This window comes from Girardinichthys multiradiatus, chromosome 9, assembly GCF_021462225.1.
Source record: "Girardinichthys multiradiatus isolate DD_20200921_A chromosome 9, DD_fGirMul_XY1, whole genome shotgun sequence".
NCBI lineage: Eukaryota > Metazoa > Chordata > Actinopteri > Cyprinodontiformes > Goodeidae > Girardinichthys > Girardinichthys multiradiatus.
Window position 1 is genome coordinate 45,358,293 of NC_061802.1, and position 8,944 is coordinate 45,367,236.

The window sequence follows — 8,944 nt, forward strand, 5'->3', positions numbered from 1 at the left end:
TTCATGATGTCAGCTTTTGACCATTGAATATTGTTTGGGGCCAGATGCGGATCAATCTTAGAAAGTTCCATGTCCCTGTGTTGGACCACTTGTGTGCTGAATATTGGACCATTTGCACGTTGCTGGACACCACCAGACCTCCTGGCGTTTTCGGCCATTTTGTATCCAGGACAGTCCGTTCCTACAGATCCCGTCGGCCCCTGCGGCTGATAAGACAGGGGCGTCGCAGCCCTGAGGCCACCGTCAACTATATAACAGAGGATGAGACTTCCCACCCTTTGCCTTCAGCTGGAGACCGTGACATGGTTACCAACATCTGAAGCATCACCTGGAGAAGAGTCCCACGTGGATTTCATTTATTCTCTCTCGTTGGCCAACGAAGAATTCATAACTGAGGTTTCTGGAATAAGAAGGCCAGAAATTTCACTTTGCCGATCGAAGACGTGAGTTTAACATGTAACTAAAAAAACCACGGAGTTTCAAGGAGACGAATTGCCACCTTGTTTTGTCCTAGTCGACTGTGATGGTCAGATCATATTTTCCATTTCGCCAAGGAGGCCAGAGGACGAAGATTGACCGCTTTTCCTGAAGTTAACTGTGGACGCACATTAACTTCCAACTTCCACACCATTCTCTCTCAACCCCGCTCAGAAGGAAGACAGCGACAAGTAAAATCCATATTTTATATTTGTTTCTTTCTTAGAAAGTCTGGGCAGGGTACAGGAGGTTTTAGTGCGATGAGATTCGCTATTTAATCTAATGTGTTCTGAAAGATATGTGCATGTAACCTTTTTATTGAAACTTTGATGTGTCGTGTTGGATGCCTGGAAGCCGCTGCGCTACCCAGCTTTGTGTGTGTCTTGCGGGGTTGTTGGACACCTGAGAGCAAGCGCAGGTGCGCTGTGAGACTGGACTGTTATAATAACCTCATGGTGATATTCACCATTTTCTTTGATTTCAACCTTACTGCTTACTAGCTTGCCGACAAAAGTTTTATAACTCTTTGTGTGCTCAGCCCGCGCAGAGATGGGGGAGGTTTTATGACTGAGTATAACTGAGTTACAGTTGGAGCTGATCCCCCACCTCCACTCACCACCACACCCCTTTGTCATATTATCATTTTTGCCATAACTGCTGTTTTCCTTTATTTTGTTTAGTTAGATATTTTGCCCTTTTTGTGTAGAACTTTGCATGTTTGAGTAGGTGAAGATTATTAAATCGGAAGAGCGAGTGTATCAGGGCTGTGATTTAATACATATTCACATAGATAAAGAGAAGGCATTTTGTGTTTATTTTGGGCAAGAGTGGTTCGTCAGTCAAAATAAGGTTAAAGTTCCACACGTTTCGACAGAAACGGTTGATTAAACAGTGACATCTCTGATAATAGTTATTAATTATTACTGAGTATTTAACGGTTGTAATTATCAAAGGCGTTGAGCCACAATTACAACACCAGAAGACATCTCTGGTCTCGATTCATAAATGAGGATTTTGGTTAAGAAATTAATTTTGTCAAATTATGATTTTTAATTATAATTATTGATAAAAATTAATCAATCAATAATCATAATTTCAACACCTGCGACTTTCCCTGTAGGAACTATTTCAATTTAGTTAAGTCTCCAAAAAGGTAATTCATTTGACAGATGAATAATAAGAAACAGAGCGATTACAATAGGCCTTTGCAGCGCTTAGCTGCTCGGACCTAAATAGGCTACACCTACAAACTGTCAATATTTCCACTTAAATTCAGACAATTAAAACCTGTAGATGTCAATATATTCTAGTGACTAGATAAATTCTCTTATGTTCAATTTTCAAATTGCCTACTTTTAAAATGACAGTAATGCTTAAAATCATTTTCACCTTTTAGGGCCATCTTATGTGAATTGGTTGGTATGTTTTGCTTATAGTATAGGTCCCACTGTCCCTAAAAATATGCAAGGTTGAGGACTACAGCAAACCTTTGGATATCTTCTAGGCTAAACAGCACTGGAACTTGTATTTTGGAACATGTAAGATCAGGTTCTCATATGTAAGGACTATGATTATTAATTAATTAATATTTATCAAAAATCATAATTAAAAATCATAATTCAGGAAAATAATTTATGAACCAAAAATTATTACTTACGAATAGAAATCAGAGATGTCCTCTGGTGTTGTGATTATGGGCTCAAAGCTCTTAATAATTACAATTAGTGATTTATCATTAATAATTGATAATTATTAACCAAAACCACTAAATGTCCCTGTTTATTCAACCGCTTCACCGAAGGTGGGGGAACTTCGATCTTATTTTGACAGATAAATCACTCTTGCACGAAATAAACACAAACGCTTCTCTTAATTTTATATATGTGAAGATTTGTTGAAGTGATAAAGCCCTGATATACCACCATTCTGGTCCAAAAACCTTCACCTAACTAACAAGCACTGTTCTACACAAAGGGGATAAAAATGACTAACTAACAATAATAATAAAAGAAAATGTATGCGCATTGAGTGTCTATTGTTGGGACCCCAGCCAGGGTTACAAAACTAAAGGCCAGTACGAACTTTTCTGGAACTTTCAAAATAAATCGCATTAACCTACTTCCAGCACAGCCAGGAATAGGGGTAACAGCGGACCTTCCGTGACGTCACTGTCCAAATAAAATCATTGCTTTTGTAACAAGCTGACCTCTTCTACTCTCGTCCCCAGAGGAACTGGATGGAGGGACACAGCACACTAATGTCTCTTTGCGGGCAAACAGACATAACAAACTGGATCCAAGAGTGTCATACAATCATGTGATCATATGCACTAAGTTAAGTAGGAATGAATTGCTGTTTGTGTATCCGGTATTCATTCATGAACGGGGGTAATTAAGGTACAAGCGTTGCTTGACTTTCTCTCTGAGGTCTACAGAAGCAAACTGTGTTCCAGAGAGTTCCCAGCAGAGACCCTGTCTCTACAACGCCAAGTGGAGCAGCTTTCCCGGTCTGAAGGAAGGACAATGGGACCGCATCACCGTGGCTACAGCTGTAACATGCAGTTTGGCCGGCAGGCAGAACGAGCCGCCCCACCTCACAGCTACGGAGGTTAAGTGCAGTTAACCCTTTGTTCACTGTGGAAGCGTTCTTCAAACTTCGTCGCCCTGGACAACTTTCCCTCAGCACAGTTCACAAAAGAGGTTAGGTTTGGGCAGAGAGAGATATTTTAATAATCCAAACATTTTTTTTTGTTTTATGAAGTTTGGTTTTGTTTGTGTTGAAACTCAGCTATCTTAGTGCTAGCAGATTAGCTGTCAGCACATGTGCTCAGTTGGGTGTTCTGTGTTTGTTTTTTTGTTTTTTTAAGTTAAGACTAACTTTATTTAAAGGGCGATCACGTATTCTTGATCAACTCAAAAAAGACACAAAATATAAACAGCAAACTTCTCACCTGTCCAAAACGGGAAAAATATGAAGAACCGTTTAGTCGACTGAATCAACAAGGAGGGAAACTCATTTCCTTGGAAAAAAACTTCTATGGGTTTTTCATCTGCACCTGCTGTCTGTGGGGTCTTCAATCGGTATATCAATCTTCTTGTATCAGACAGACTCCAGCTTTCAATGTCTTCCGGGAATGGCCGTGTGGAGGAAAGGTTCGCCTGCGAGCTTTTCTCTCTCCAGCTATGCGCCTCCTTTGCATCATCCTGTGAGACATGCTGGAAATGGCAACGAAAGTTTATTTTCCACTCAGTAGGTCATTCCACCATTGTGGAACACCACATGAACATAGTCTGGATTGTCTCAAGTGTGGTGTGGGCACTGCTGCCACACAATTCCCTGATGACCAGAGTTACCAGGTCATGACATAAGCTTTTGCAAGAGCATTTAGGTAGATGGGAGCCCTTCCATTAAGCCCTTTGTAGACTAACATCAATGACTTGAATTTGATGCGAGGCGGCTAAGGGTATCCATTGAAGCTCAATAACACAGGGGTGATATCTGCACTTTTAGGGTGATTGAAGACAAGACATGCCGCTGTGTTCTAACTATCTGCAGAGGTTTTACAGCAGATGCTTGGAGATCAATTAGTAGGGCATTGCAGTAATTAAGGTTGGAGATGAACACAGGCTGCACTAGGAGCTGGGAGGTGTGTTGGGTTAGGTGTGACCGGAACGTTTTAATGTTTAACAATTTGAAGCGGCACATTTCAATTGATTGGGCAACATGATCAGTAGGTAACTGAAGGCAACTGCCAAAACTGTTGCCATTTTCTGTATCTAGAAATAAGGAGATACTTAAATAAAACATTTAAATCAATGTTTTCTTATTGCAACTTTACCATCACAGGAGAATATGGCTTTCCTTCCATAAGTGTTTGACTTATTAACCTGGACATGTATCTTGGAGGATGGATGATTGGACACATTGGATTTGCATCCTACTTTGGATAATGTGTTCTGGCAAAATCCTAAAGGTAATTGCAGAACTGTTTTTTATAATTAGTTATAAAATACAGGGTAGACTGATGAGTAAGATCAATAAAGTGTACAACATCCAGTCTTTGTGGAGTGGTGATGTTTCAGTGTCATTTAGAGTTGCCTGCACAAATAGATAAACCAGAAGGTGAGTTTCCTCATGACTTCCACAGTCTCTTCTTCACAGCCCACATTGGTGTTTGATTGCTCAGATTCACTCTTCTTGTCTATCACAGAGATATTGATACAAATTCACATAATTTCCCCAGCTGATGTGCAAATAAATGACTACATTTCAATGCCATATTAACAAATTATACATTTTATTTTAGAACATTTACAAAATTACAAATTTTCCAAGCTTGTGTGACTTACGTACTTTATTGCTTCATCACTGCATCTCTCATGTACAGTCAACAAAGTTGTCTCTCAAGTAACAGTTATAAAGAAGTAGTTTGATAAATATTCAGATATACAAAATAAATAATTCTCCTCTTATTCCACATAAACAGATTCTGGATCTTTATGCATATCATGCATACTTACTAAGCTTTTTACATGATTTGTCATATCCATAAAGCACTTAAGCAGATTATAAGTGTCCAGTCGATCAAAAAAACGCATCTTTAAAGAGGGCACACATTCTAATTAGACATTCAGCCAGTGTTCGAGCTTACATGTAAGAACTGTTATTTGCATATACATTTGATATGGTAGGAGGAGTATTATATGAAATGACAAGTCTCTCCTCCCTTTTAGCCTCTTGACACTGTGCATCTAATTTAGTTGGGACCCTTTTACAGCCATGCTGTCATCAGGCCTGTGGTGAATCAATATGCTTGCTTTTCTATTCATCAGTAACTGGAGCATGCAAGCAAACCAGCACTGTGATTGTGGTATGATCCTTGATCTATTTATGTATTTTCCAAATCCACCACTTATCATCTGTCGACACAGTTCATTTGTTACACTCATTGCATCTTTAACTTGTGAGAAGAGGTCCTCATACTACTATTAGTTGGAGAATTTTGCAGAGACAATAGAGCCGATTACACAGCTTGAAATTAAGGCTTCTAATCAACTGCATGCTTTCTGCTGAAATTATTATTCTTACCTATTTCTTTTCTGAGAAGTCAGTTTTTGCGTTATGCTGACCCTTTCTAAGTTTTACTTTTAATATTTATTTTTAAGTAGGGATTTTCAAATTAGAATAATCCCCTGAAGTCAAAACAAAGACAAAAATCTACCCAGTCATCAAAATCTAACATGCCTAACACAGGCGATGTGGCAGAAATAAACTGGTCTCTATATACTTCTTATGGTTGTCACTGAACACTGAACAGATTAAGTAAATCTGACTGGTTAGGTGTGCCATTCCAAATCCAAGTTCCTACTTCGGTGGTACATATATCTCAAACCACACCAGGGCCTGAGTGGCACTCATTTTCAGCCCGGGTATTTGACCAGCTCACTGAATTAAGTTACAAATCACGCTTTAAAAAATCCTGGGAGAAAAACAGTGTCAGAGGTTTACCCTCTAACAATAGAAAAGCCCTAAACACAAACATTCTTTGGAATGTTTAAGATAGCCAGGGCTGGGCTGGTAATTGGGCATCCAAGGCATTTGCCTGGTGAGCTGGCAGACCTTTGGCTCTATAAATGTATTTTCTGTTAACCCACCAGCCTATAAACATCTTATTCAATCATTTTCTGACAATGGACTGGTCCAAACTCTTAACCCACCCTCCTCACCGTTGCACCTTTTCCTTCTACCTCCATCCTAGTCTCCTAGTTAAACACCTGATTTATTCCTGCCATTTCTGTTCCTGCAAAAGCCAGTTCCCACCTTTGCACAGCCTTTGCGGGTTGTTTGGGGGGGCTGGTTGCATTGGCAGTGACTCACATCCCCATTTTTTCAACAGCAAATGTGAGTGGCGCACGCCTAACAGGAAGACCAGTAAGAAAGAATATAAAAGGATTTCCATTTTTACAAGCATATGTTGGACCACTTGTTGCTGAGTATTGGACTATCTGCACGTTGTTGGACGTCACTGTGCCTCTCCAATGGCATCGGCCATTTTGTATCCAGGACAGCCCGCTACTACATATCCCATCGAGCATTGCGACTGATATGACTGGGCGTCCCAAGTCTGACATCACAGGACGCTATATAGGAAGGCGCCCATTTTGAACATACGCCTTCAGCTGGAGATCGTGACCCGGTCACCAACATCTGAAGCATCACCCGGAGAAGAAGAGTCCTGAGTGGTTTTCATTTATTCTCTCTCGTTGGCCAACGAACAATTCATAACTGAGGTTTCTGGACTAGGAAGGCCAGAAATTTCACTTTGCCGATCGAAGACGTGAGTTTAACACGTAACTAAAAACACGGAGTTCGAGGAAACGAACCGCCACCGTGTTTCATCCCAAGTCGACTTTGATGGTCAGATCCTATTTTTCCTTTTCGTTAAGAAGGCCAAAGGACGGGACTGACCGCTTTCTTGGAGTTTAACTGCGGACGCACAACAACGCTTCAAACCCCCCCCTCTTTCCCTCTCACTCGCTGCCCCAGAAGGAGCTTCACCAAGTAAAACCCATCTTTTATTTTAATATTTTATTTCTTTATTAGAAGGCCTGGGCAGGGTCAGAGGTTGTAGAGCGATCAGAATTGCTAGTTAGGATCTCATGTGTTCTGAACGATATGTGCATGTAAACTTGCTTATTGGAACTTTGATGTGTTGTGTTGATGTCTGAAGCCGCTGTGCTAGCTCTGTGCGTGTTTTACCACATGAGAGTCAACGCAGGTGCGTTGTAAGACTGGACTGTTAAAATAACCTCATGGTAAAATTCTCCATTTTCCTTTGTCTCCAACCTCACTGCTCGCTAGCTTGCCGCCAAAAGCTTTATAACCCTTTGTCTGCTCAGGAGTTGGGGGAAGTTTTATGACTCAGAATAACTGAGTTACAGTTGGAGTTGTGCCCCCCCACTGTCCACTCACCACCACACCTCTTCGTCATATTCTCAATTTTGCCATAACCGCTGGTTGATTCAATACACACCCACTGCTGTTTTCTTTATTTTTGCTTAGTTAGATGTGTTACCCTTGTTATGTAGAATTTTGCATGTTGAGTAGGTGAAGATTAATAAATATCCACATAGATAAAGAGAGAGCGTTTTGTGTTCATGGTGTGCAAAAGTGATGTGTCAGTCAAGATAAGGTTAAAGTTCCACACGTTTCGGCAGAAACCGTCGATTAAACAGTGACATCTCCGGCAACAGTTATTAATTATTACGCAGTATTTAACGGTTGTAATTGTCAAAGGCATTGAGCCACAATTACAACACCAGAAACATCTCTGGTCTCGATTCATAAATGAGGATTTTGGTTAAGAAATTGATTTTGTCAAATTATGATTTTTAATTATAATTATCGATCAAGATTAATCAATCAAAAATCATAACCCCCAACACATATGCACTTTCAATATACATACAGAGGCAATAATTGTTGCTAAATGTTTGATGCCATTACAGTATCGCCAAATGCACCTATAACACAATGCTTATCAGAGGAAACTGAGGAATAGAGGTTACAAAAAGTAAACCTATGGACTGCTAGTTTTGGAGGAGTACAGTGTCTCATTCCAGCAGTACTAAGCACAGGTACAGCAAATACTAACAGTCTTAATATCAACATAGGGTGTAAATTCAACAAATCTGCCTCCTTATTTAACCTGCTGTGTCTCAAGATGTCAGCTTTCCAAGTAAAACATAAGTGACACAGAGGCTGTGCCCATTAAAATAAGAACTTAAAAGTGAGTGATGAGGAGTTGTGGTCACACTGCCAATTGAGCCACAGATTGCCAACAGTGGAGGAGGCCTGTCTGTTCCTAATTGCAATTAGGGCTAATTATCTAGGTGCACCACCACAATGATTAGGGAGGCTTCAGCTTTCTGGCTCACAAGGCTTGGACTTGAGGAACAACCAAGAAATTAATCTGTATATATTCATTAACAAAATATTTTCCTGCTATTTTAAAAGCTTTGAATTAGCACCATGATATTCTACCAAAGAGTGAGTTCTGAAAAAATACGGTAGAGCCACCTGAAATGGTAATTTGAGTTGTTTGAATAATAACTTTATAATTTCAAATGACTATATTGGAAAGGTGAATACTTCTTCATCTCCTTACTGAATATATTTACAGATGTGTAAATTAAGAAGGATGTCCTTTGTTGTCAAACAGATGTTAAACAAAGTAGACTATTTTAATAATGCACACACATAAAGAAATGTATTTATTTAGTTTAATGTAAGGATTATGATGATTAAATAATTCAGTCAGTCAGTCATTTTCTACTGCTTATTCCATAGTGGGTCGCGGGGGAGCTGGTGCCTATCTCCAGCAGTCTATGGGCAAGAGGCGGGGTATACCCTGGACAGGTCGCCAGTCAATCGCAGATTAAATAATTCATATTTATCAAAATTATAA